We start from the raw sequence: 12,189 nt of genomic DNA, 5'->3' as shown, positions 1-12,189 counted from the left end.
GTGTTATAAAGTCAGAATTGTGATAAAGTTGCAATTGTGTTATGAAGTCAGAATTGTGTGAAATAAAGTTGTAATTGCATTATAAAGTCACAATTGCATGATATAAAGTCAGAATTGTATGATATAAAATTGCAATTGCGTTATAAAGTCAGAATTGCGTGATATAAATATGCAATTGCTTTATAAAGTCAGAATTGCATGATATAAAGTTGCAATTGCGTTCTAAAGTCATAATTGTGTGATATAAAGTTGCAATTGCGTTATAAAGTCAGAATTGCGTGAAATAAAGTCACATTTGCGTTATAAAGTCAGATTGTGTGATATAAAGTCAGAATTTTGATAAAGTTGCAATTGTGTTATAAAGTCAGATTGTGTGATATAAAGTCAGAATTGTGTGATAAAAACTAACAATTGCGTGTTATAAAGTCAGAATTGTGATAAAGTCACAATTGCGTTATAAAGTCAGAATTGCGAGTTAAATTCAAAACTTGATTTTCACCACAGGGGGACTTTAAAGTATTTTAATGTAGTCACATTTTTCAAACTCCACAAAAAATAAAGTAATCTGTATTAATCATGTGCTATTTTTAAGTACACTATCATCTTCAGAAGACTTTGAAATATAGTGCACAAGTCATTTATGTACCACATTTACTATGTATAATTCTATAGTGTTTTTTTCATATTTCTGTTTTTGTTTTCTTTTTCAAGATTGACTGTAAACCATCATTGTATGGAGAAGAGCTGCATGAAGATTCTGCAACGTTCTACTGAAAAACAGCCTGAGGGTGAGTAAATACTGATAGAATTACATTACAATACCTTCCACATTGGCAGATTCATAAAGGGGGCAGCAGATTGAGATGCTGTTTGTGAATATGCCAGTGTGGGAGTTTGTTTGTCTTTGTAGCTGCATTGAGACTTCTGTCTTAGTAAAAAGACACCGCAAGGTGAGAAGCTCTATAGATCGCCTTGATGTGAGTTGCAGTGCGCAGTGGAAGCCTTGTCACTCTTTTTCCCACCCTGAATACTTTGTTTTGCACGCCCTCTAACTCGAGGACATCAGCACGAGTGTGACTCTCAGGCGCTCTGAGAGTGATTGCAGCGTTGTTGCAGTGTTTATATACTTCATTTTCCTCATGGAGCATATAATGTTCCACATTCACATTTTACAAACAAATACTCAACACAGTATGTCATTGAACAGTGTTGTCAGTCCATACGGATAATGTGATTTCATTTATAGTCCTGAAGCCTGCCTTCCTTCCTTCGAATGCGGAAAGACATCAGTACACACCATTTTTCAAGTTCAAGTACACCGAGGTTAATCTTCTAACTCCTGACTGCTTTGTCGGACAAAATGGTGGATTCTGCGTTATGATTGGTTAGATCGCTTGTCAATCAAACTCCTGGCGAAGGGGCAATTGAGTTACAAAGTCAGAATTGTGATGTAAAGTCGTAATTGCGTTATAAAGTCAGAATTGTGTGTTGTAAAGTCAGAATTGCGTTATAAAATCAGAATTGTGTGATATAAAGTCGCAATTGCGGTATAAAGTCAGAATTGCGGTATAAAGTCAGAATTGTGTGATATAAAGTCACAATTGCGGTATGAAGTCACAATTGCGGTATAAAGTCACAATTGCGGTATAAAGTCAGAATTGCGGTATAAAGTCAGAATTGTGTAATATAACGTCAGAATTGCGGTATAAAGTCAGAATTGCGGTATAAAGTCACAATTGCGGTATAAAGTCAGAATTGCGGTATAAAGTCAGAATTGTGTGATATAAAGTCATAATTGCAGTATAAAGTCAGAATTGTGTGATATAAAGTCGTAATTGCGGTATGAAGTCAGAATTGCGGTATAAAGTCAGAATTGCGGTATGAAGTCAGAATTGCGGTATAAAGTCACAATTGCGGTATAAAGTCACAATTGCGGTATAAAGTCAGAATTGTGTGATATAAAGTCACAATTGCGGTATGAAGTCAGAATTGCGGTATAAAGTCACAATTGCGGTATAAAGTCAGAATTGTGTGATATAAAGTCAGAATTGCGGTATAAAGTCACAATTGCGGTATAAAGTCAGAATTGCAGTATAAAGTCAGAATTGTGTAATATAAAGTCAGAATTGCGGTATAAAGTCAGAATTGCGGTATAAAGTCAGAATTGTGTAATATAAAGTCAGAATTGCGGTATAAAGTCACAATTGCACTATAAAGTCACAATTGTGTGATATAAAGTCGCAATTGCGTTATGAAGTCAGAATTGCATTATAAAGTCAGAATTGTGTGATATAAAGACGCAGTTAAATGTTATAAAGTCAGAACTCACAATTCTGACTTTATAACTCACAATTGTGTGTGACTAAATAAAAAATAAAGGTAATTGCGACTTTTTATCTCAATTCTGATGATAAAAAGTTGCAATTACCTTTTTTAATTAACATTTTTTACACATCTCATGTTGTAAACAGTGAGAAATATTAGTTAAGAATAAAAAACATAATTATTCTAATATATTTTTATCACTGTAAACTATGGTTAATGGTGTATAAAGGCCTTTTCATAGTTTCTATAACTACTGGCGGAAGTACCCGCTTTTTGGCACCACAGGAACTGGGAGCAGTTTTAGCTATAGGAACACCTTTTGAGGGAAACGGGAGCGTTTAGCGGAAGTTCTACCCGGAAGACTCTAATGCACGTCATTGCTCATTATCTAACCAATCATTACACGTCACCTGAGTATATAAGTTCTGTTCCCACCCACTATCGTGTTCGCAGATACCATCGCCGGCGTTCACCTCCATCCTCCCCACCACCACCAGGTCGGTCCCTGTCCATACGTCGGGGGTAGGCTCCGCCCCTGCCTTCATCTTCAGGCAGGATCTGCAAACGTCTGCTACCCTCCGGATTGTACTATGGACGGGGCCTGCGCCAAATAACTTTATAATTTCTTTGATATCTACATTCATACTGTTGAATAAATTGTATTCAAACGTTTCTTTGCTTCCCGAGTCTTTCTGGTAGAACTAAATCAGCTCTTCAGAGTATGGTCTAAACCAGAACATTAGGAACTACCAGTGATATAAGTGTACGTTGACTGGCCGAATGCATGCTGTATACGAAACACCTGCACCCGCCATGTTTAAAAAGCCTTTCAAACATACAGTTTACATATACTTACTCCACAAACTAAGTCCACAAACATGGAAAACAGCACTTTTCCACTTCTCAACCCTTTACGCTACAGAGTTACTGATGTTGTTGAATGCCACGCTGTCAGCCAGCTTACGTCACTTCAGAGGTCAAATGCAACCAGGAAAATGGCCCTAGTTCCTATAACTACCTGATCCGAAGGCCCCTATAGTTTGATTTTGGAGGATTCAAAGGAACATTTTGACTGAATCCCAGTTGGCATTACCCACATGACTCGGTTATCTGTTCTTACAGTATGTGAGATTAGGATTAGTCTGTCCCAAATCTGAGCATGTTGAAGATGCCTGGACTAGTAGATTTTTAAGGTAAAATCCATGCAAGCTTTTTGGGTTACTTTGAGCAATTACCCACAATGCTTTGTGCTACAGAAGAGGGGTAGTTTGTGTTGGTTTCTAGCTATATCAAATAAAAGGGGTTGCTTATACAGTAGATACAGTTTTATGATGGAATATGCAATACCGTACTGTTGTACATACTCAAAACGATGTGCTTTCCCATCATCAGTAAAGTATGTATTTTTAGTGCATAGTAAAATGCATGATTTCAGGACATATTTTCCATTGAATCCATCATGATGTAATATCTGGCTCTAGAAGCCGCTCTGCTCTAGAGTATTGATTTTCTAACACATTCACAACCTTTTGTTTTCTCTCACCTTTCTGATATTGATGGCCGTGGCTGTGTCTATATTTCAAGAGGTTTCAAATGGCCACGTGAGACAACGCTGAAAAAAACAAACATTTTTGCAGGATTTATTTGCCAGTGTTTGGAGAGAAATACAGACGTCCGATTTGGGAAAACCTCAAGGTGAAAGTAAGTTAGTGTTCATGATTACTCTGCACTTGTTTATGAGTGCTGGAAAACACTGTTGCTGTGGAGTATTTCCCAGCCGATTTCCTTTCAAGCCGGTTTGTCCTGCCCAGTCGCGGCTGTGAATTACATTTCAGGCAGTGTTAATTCTTGCAGGCACCTTTTTCAGAGCATTGAAATTTGCCAGGGATCTGGAGACAGCAGAGGGACTTTTAATGAACAGCTTTTATTGATCAGTGGACAAAACAGCTGTTAATTACACCAGAGCAGGCGATTCATTGCCGCTATGAAATAGGGCCATCATGTGCCAGTCTAATACCTCCTGAAAAATGGAGCAGGGTTGATGGAGTTTTGGAGAATTGGCTTTGAATTCCAAGATTTGGAATTTGAATTGAATTGCCGTTCAGGATGTTGAATTGGAATGAAGGAAGGTCATTTAAATCAGCAATTTTCAGACAAGTTTGCTTTCAAGGTTTTGCTTTCAAGTTTTCAAGTTTGCTCTATCTATCTATCTATCTATCTATCTATCTATCTATCTATCTATCTATCTATCTATCTATCTATCTATCTATCTATCTATCTATCTATCTATCTATCTATCTATCTATCTATCTATCTATCTATCTATCTATTAGGGCTGTCAAGCGATTAAAAATTTTACATGATGTGGCGATTAATTAATCTAATTTATCACAAATTAATTGCACATTAAATTTGGCTGAGAAATTACTCCCAAAAGATAGTCAATATTGTGTAAAGCATCAAATAGCATCAAATCAAACTTTTTATATTTATTTAATATTTGCATTAATATACATATAAATGAAATATACATTTCACAAAAAAACAAAAACAAAAAAACAACAACAAATATATATTAATTGGTATCTAATTTTGTCTTGTTTTCCAGTAAAATATCATAAAAAGCCTTAAAACAATATAAAATTACTGTATTTGAGAATTCATAGAATATATAGAATAGAATATATCTCTAATAGAAAAAAAAAAACTTTAATATTTTTTTACCAACTGAATAAAAAAGTTTAGTGAGATTTATTCTTAAAATAATGAGAAAAAAATATGTATAAAAGTTTTAATACCCAATTTTAATGCTTGAGTAAATACTGTATATGTTGTTTTGAAGATGTTTAGATTTTTTTTTTTTTTTACTGGAAAACAAGATTATTATTAGAATATTACTAACATTTTTTTATCGCAATACCGCAATCGCATATGCTTTGCATTTGATAAAGTTTATGAGTTATTTATACTGAAAATAAAATGTAGTATGTGCAACTAGTTACAGCAGCTCTACATGAGTTCTTTTCAATCCAGCTGAATTCTACTTCCTTAAATGTAAATGACTGCTTCCTGTTTTCTATTTCAATTCAAATTCAGGAACTGAACTAGAATTTCGAAGAACTGAATGGAGCCTAACTCTTTGTCTTCTATTTCCCATGTTGCTTCCTCATTTTCTTTCTTCCTGTCTTTTTTTCGTGTGACTTGTTGGTTTTGTGACGCATCTAAACGAAGGCGATGAATGTTGCTAACGAGCCGCGGGTCTGGCGGAACACACTGACCGCAGCAGGGGGTCTGCGGCGCATCTGGAGACGCAGCGCTCTGATTTATGTTATCTGGTGTTTGCCTTTAATTTGTGATTGTCATTCATCTGTCTGCGGAGCGGCTTACGGCCTCCACAGCTGACTCAGCGGGGATGAATCTGTTTCTCTCACACGCCAGCAGACAGACAGGCGTTTCTCTTTATTTACTTTTGATGCTTCACACTTCCAGACCGTCAGTGCGCTGCAGCTGAGAGGACGATAACAGTGATTAAATGTAATCAAAATGGCACTTGAACGCTGAGTCGGTTCCTTTCGGACATCTGTAAACTCACAGGGATCTTGATGGAAGTGCATGGATGATTTGAAGCTTGAACTGCCGGCCGTATTAATCTCACATGCACGAGAATGATGGAAACAGCCAATATGCAATATGCAATGCGTCATCTGCCGTGCAGCTAAAATTTATATTCATCCCAAACTCGCCTGTTCTGAAAAGTCTCTAGCGTTTGTTGCGTAACGGATCAAACCCCACTGAGTGTTAATGGCCCGGAAGATTATTGGTTTTTACACTTTTATGCGGCGCGTCAAGCTTATTGTACATCACTGCGCTGAAATTTATATCAACAATAAAGAGGAGATGTGTGCCTAACAAATGATAGAAGCCACTCTTGAGGAGATTTGTGTGAAACGCCTCAGGGCAGCTGTCGTCTCCAAATGGAGCAAAGTTCTTTAGACGTGATGTGTGATGAACATCTCAGATCTAGTCATTTTACTGATTTATGGAGGGCATAATCGTCTGTTTTGTGTGATTTTGTAGATGTATTTATTTAGTTTTGTATGATTTGATCATATCACTGTGACAGTGGAAGGATGAATCCATCAAAACTGATGTGAAAGTGATTTGATATCATAATCATATTCTCATGTCTATGCAGGCTAATCAGGAAAAAACATTTCCCCATGCACCTTATACTGTACGTTAATCCTTCACAGTAGTATCCAAGGATAACCAAGGTTTTGTGAAAACTATAAGCAAAAATCAACCAATTATTGTTGGTAGTGCCCTGGAAAACAGCACTATGGTGAAGATTCGGAGATCTCTGATGGGTAGTGTTGGCACTGTTTTCAAGCAAGGACTAAAGTAAGGCAGAGGCTATTTGCAGTAGGTGAAAATAGCAGTATTTTCTTTGTAGTAAGTATAAATAGTTGTTAGATGCTATTTATGCTTGGTGCAAATAGTGGCAGATACTATTTGCTCCTCATTGTGTTGTAGTATTAAACAGTATGCAACAAAAAACAAATATTGAGTGTAAATGAGTAGGCCTATATTTATTAAAATCAGTAAATGGATGGTGCCTTAATAAAGACATCCCTACACCTACTCCTAACACCACTGGCTGGCTAAAAATGAACCCAAAATAGGTTGGAAATTAAAAATCAGACACATAATTACTAGAGGCAACAATAATAACCAAAAGGTAAACATTTATTAATAAGCATTTTAATAAATGTTTATTTTTTTATTATTATTATTTAAGCAAACATTTATAAATAAACATATTAATAAATGTTAATTTCCAAAATATTTTGAGTTTGTTTTAAGAAAGCAATACAGTAATTTTTAAACAGTAGTTGGGTTTAATAAAACTACCCAGCAGATTGGGCAAACATTTAAACCACATACTGGGTCAAATCAACCCAATCACTGGTTTTGTCCATTTTCAACCCAACTTGCTTTCAACCCAGCATTTTTTTAGAGTGTACTATTAACTCCTTCCCCGCCATTGATAGAATTTTCCGGCAATCCATGTTTTCACTGTTATGTGGTAGGGGGCGCTATTATGCATCTTCTGAAAATAGTATAGAATCTCCGGATGAAAAAAACAAGATGCAGCAACAGTTGCTTATGCACTTGCAACACAATCATCAGACATTTAACAGCATATAAGTCAAAACAGAATTACAGAATGAAATGGTGAGGACTGTGAAGCTCTGGGTGTTGATGAAAGCGATCTGCTCTGTTTTAATCATCGTTCTGAATACGATCAAAATGTAGTCTTTGATGTTGCTTTTTTATGAAACTTACTTACATTCAAGTGTTGATAAAAAAGAATGCATAAAGCTAGAATAAATAGAGGCTCTGTTCTTTCTTTTGATATATTGCATGTTCAGATATTCATACAACAAAACATTCTGGGGGCTATGAAAGTTTTGTGAAAATGATCAAAAATGCTGCCGCTGGCAACTTTCCCTGGTGGTGAAAGAGTGAAATAAAATGTTAGACACTTTATTTCAATTTTTTTCATATATTTTCTTCCTTTTTATTTACAATAAACACCTTTCCGATCTGATATGCGATGGGAAATGCGAGAAGAATTAGTTGGGAAAAAGGTGGATTCAAACTCGGGTTGATCGCATCAAAAGTAACCGCACCTGCCTCACTCTCCACATCACTGCTCCTGAAATCAGTGGGATTTCTTTTGTAATTTTGTCTGGTTGAATCAGACATTGACAAGCTCTTAAATAGTGTAAATATCCTTTGTCAACAAGGCAGCCTAATTGCACTTAGTGTAAATAGACACGCCGATAAAGTAAAGTTACTAAGCTAGTTTACATCATATTATCCCAGTTGCTTTTTTAAACAAGAAATGTGCTCTTTTCTATTTATTTATTTGCTAACTGATATATGCATGTGTGTAAAGTCCTCAAGCATTAGGAGTATGTGTAGACCTTGTGTGCGCATGAGAATTAAATGCAAATCTATGGCTAGATTCATATTACATTCAGTCAGTGTTGACTTATCTGCCCTTCTGCCTTTTATTCATGACATTCCAGTCATTGCATCACACGTGTTAGCTTGCTTACTGATAAAATGCATGTTGCATTATGTATGTTAGAGAGTAAAGTACGAGTGCGCTGAGTAAACAGCAATCAAACAAGCCACTTCTGTATTCTGCATCTTTCAAACACATGATAACATCCGCAAAACTGAGGATTTTTGCAATGCTCAGAAATGAGTTTAAAAAGCCCACTGAGACGCTTTATATTTTATTGGTGCACTGAAAAATGTTGCTAGTGTGGCGTTTCCCAACATGCTCCTTCATCAAACGATACAGCAACAGTAATATAGTCAAGACGGCGTTTGTCTAATGCTTTTGTCAATTACACGATTTCATCCTGGAAAGCTTGTTCTTCTGACAGCGCACTAATGAAAATAATCTGTCAAGCTTTCATCCTAAAGGTTAGATTTGGGACTAACCCCAGGTGCTGCGGCTAAAATGATCCCAATTCTTCATCCTGTGTTAGTATCTAATCTGAGGAAGGCCTCATTAGCCGCCTCATGTTTACCCTCACATTTCAGGAATCAGAAGACATTAGCAGAGACAGTCCCTGTGCTAAGAGTAATTACCAGGCCTATAACACACACCTGTAATTCCTGTCGTCTGCTGCCAAGTGCCGTTTTGTGTATTCACATCACATCTCTTACAATCTGCCAGACTCGCCTTCGCAGCAGAAATATGCCAGGACTAAACTGTATCCATTTAAAATGTACCAGAACTATCGTGCTGCTTTAGCCTGAGGGATTATTCTAGGACTTTCTAAGCAACACACCAGAGGAAGGGGACAAGAATAGGGTCTGTTTTTCCTTTCAGCAAGTGATCAGAGGAAGGACGTGCTTAACCTTCAGAAAATATCTGGAGGTCAAGTTGGAAACTGTATGAACAGTTTTATTTTACATGTATGTTATCCACCTTATTTTTAATTCTTTCCCCACTAGCATTTAAAACAAATTGTAAGCCAGTTCCAGTATTTTTGATCATTTTCACCAAATTTTCATGGCCCCCTAATTTTATTTTATTTTATTTTATTTTATTTTATTTTATTTTATTTTATTTTATTTTATTTTATTTTATTTTATTTTATTTTATTTTATTTATTCAAGCTTCATGCATTATTTTTTATCAACGCAAAAGCAAAATATTGAACAAAAAGCTGAGAAAATCGTTTTTTGTCAAAGACTTCGCCCCGATTGGATTCAGAATGATAATCAAAGCATAGACCGTGTGAATCGATTCCATCAACACCCCCAAAGATTCACAGGCGTCACCTTCATATGTTTTACAATGATCGCGTTAACTTACATTTGCATAAGCAATGCTTCTATCGCTTCTATCACTGTTTCTACTTCTTCACCTTCTTTTGGATCTACAGATTCTGTCTTTTTCAGAAGATGCATAATAGCGCCCCCTACCATCCCCTTCAGAAGATACATGATAGTGCCCCCTACATCCCCTTCAGAAGATGCATAATAGCGCCCCCTACATCCCCTTCAGAAGATGCATAATAGTGCCCCCTACCATCCCCTTCAGAAGATACATGATAGTGCCCCCTACATCCCCTTCAGAAGATGCATAATAGCGCCCCCTACATCCCCTTCAGAAGATACATGATAGTGCCCCCTACATCCCCTTCAGAAGATGCATAATAGCGCCCCCTATGTCCCCTTCAGAAGATACATGATAGTGCCCCCTACATCCCCTTCAGAAGATGCATAATAGCACCCCTACATCCCCTTCAGAAGATGCATAATAGCGCCCCCTACCATCCCCTTCAGAAGATACATGATAGTGCCCCTACATCCCCTTCAGAAGATGCATAATAGCGCCCCCTACATCCCCTTCAGAAGATGCATAATAGTGCCCCCTACATCCCCTTCAGAAGATACATGATAGTGCCCCCTACATCCCCTTCAGAAGATGCATAATAGCGCCCCCTACATCCCCTTCAGAAGATGCATAATAGCGCCCCCTACATCCCCTTCAGAAGATACATGATAGTGCCCCCTACATCCCCTTCAGAAGATGCATAATAGCGCCCCCTACATCCCCTTCAGAAGATGCATAATAGCACCCCTACATCCCCTTCAGAAGATGCATAATAGCGCCCCCTACCATCCCCTTCAGAAGATACATGATAGTGCCCCCTACATCCCCTTCAGAAGATGCATAATAGCGCCCCTACATCCCCTTCAGAAGATGCATAATAGCGCCCCCTACCATCCCCTTCAGAAGATACATGATAGTGCCCCCTACATCCCTTCAGAAGATGCATAATAGCACCCCTACATCCCCTTCAGAAGATGCATAATAGCGCCCCCTACCATCCCCTTCAGAAGATACATGATAGTGCCCCTTACTTCCCCTTCAGAAGATGCATAATAGCGCCCCCTACATCCCCTTCAGAAGATGCATAATAGTGCCCCCTACCATCCCCTTCAGAAGATACATGATAGTGCCCCTTACTTCCCCTTCAGAAGATGCATAATAGCGCCCCCTACATCCCCTTCAGAAGATGCATAATAGTGCCCCCTACCATCCCCTTCAGAAGATGCATAATAGCACCCCTACATCCCCTTCAGAAGATGCATAATAGCGCCCCTACCATCCCCTTCAGAAGATACATGATAGTGCCCCTTACTTCCCCTTCAGAAGATGCATAATAGCGCCCCCTACATCCCCTTCAGAAGATGCATAATAGTGCCCCCTACATCCCCTTCAGAAGATGCATAATAGCGCCCCCTACATCCCCTTCAGAAGATACATGATAGTGCCCCCTACATCCCCTTCAGAAGATGCATAATAGTGCCCCCTACCATCCCCTTCAGAAGATACATGATAGTGCCCCCTACATCCCCTTCAGAAGATGCGTAATAGCGCCCCCTACCATCCCCTTCAGAAGATACATGATAGTGCCCCCTACAATCCCCTTCAGAAGATGCGTAATAGCGCCCCCTACATCCCCTTCAGAAGATACGTGATAGCGCCCCCTACAATCCCCTTCAGAAGATACGTGATAGCGCCCCCTACATCCCCTTCAGAAGATACGTGATAGCGCCCCCTACATCCCCTTCAGAAGATACGTGATAGCGCCCCCTACATCCCCTTCAGAAGATGTTTAATAGCGCCCCCTACAATCCCCTTCAGAAGATACGTGATAGCGCCCCCTACATCCCCTTCAGAAGATACGTGATAGCGCCCCCTACATCCCCTTCAGAAGATACGTGATAGCGCCCCCTACATCCCCTTCAGAAGATGTTTAATAGCGCCCCCTACATCCCCTTCAGAAGATGCATAATAGCGCCCCCTACATCCCCTTCAGAAGATACGTGATAGCGCCCCCTACAATCCCCTTCAGAAGATACGTGATAGCGCCCCCTACATCCCCTTCAGAAGATACGTGATAGCGCCCCCTACATCCCCTTCAGAAGATGTTTAATAGCGCCCCCTACATCCCCTTCAGAAGATGCATAATAGCGTCCCCTACAGTCCCCTTCAGAAGATGCATAATAGCGCCCCCTATGTCCTCTTCAGAAGATGCATAATAGCGCCCCCTACATCCCCTTCAGAAGATATGTAATAGCGCCCCCTATGTCCTCTTCAGAAGATGCATAATAGCGCCCTCTACAATCCCCTTCAGAAGATATGTAATAGCGCCCCCTACAATCCCCTTCAGAAGATGCGCAATATTTGTGCAAATTTGGGACGTGACTGAATACAGGTTAAGACCCTGAATTGTGGTATTTTATTTTGTAACAGTAGACTTA

The 12,189-nt window shown here is 38.8% G+C and overlaps 1 protein-coding gene across 1 annotated transcript in view; it reads left to right on the top strand.

The window, feature by feature from the left end:
- Window positions 1-12,189, top strand: part of LOC125273361 (cadherin-22) — a 240,439-nt gene that overhangs the window by 72,233 nt on the left and 156,017 nt on the right. Inside the window, exon 2 of the mRNA XM_048198623.1 lies at window positions 712-788. The gene's annotated coding sequence lies outside the window, so the exon portion shown is untranslated. The remainder of the gene's footprint in view (window positions 1-711; window positions 789-12,189) is intronic.

The sequence above is a fragment of the Megalobrama amblycephala genome, linkage group LG8, assembly GCF_018812025.1.
Source record: "Megalobrama amblycephala isolate DHTTF-2021 linkage group LG8, ASM1881202v1, whole genome shotgun sequence".
In the NCBI taxonomy this organism is placed as follows: Eukaryota; Metazoa; Chordata; class Actinopteri; order Cypriniformes; family Xenocyprididae; genus Megalobrama; species Megalobrama amblycephala.
The sequence above is the reverse complement of the archived record's forward strand: the minus strand, read 5'-3'. Positions and strand labels throughout refer to the sequence as shown.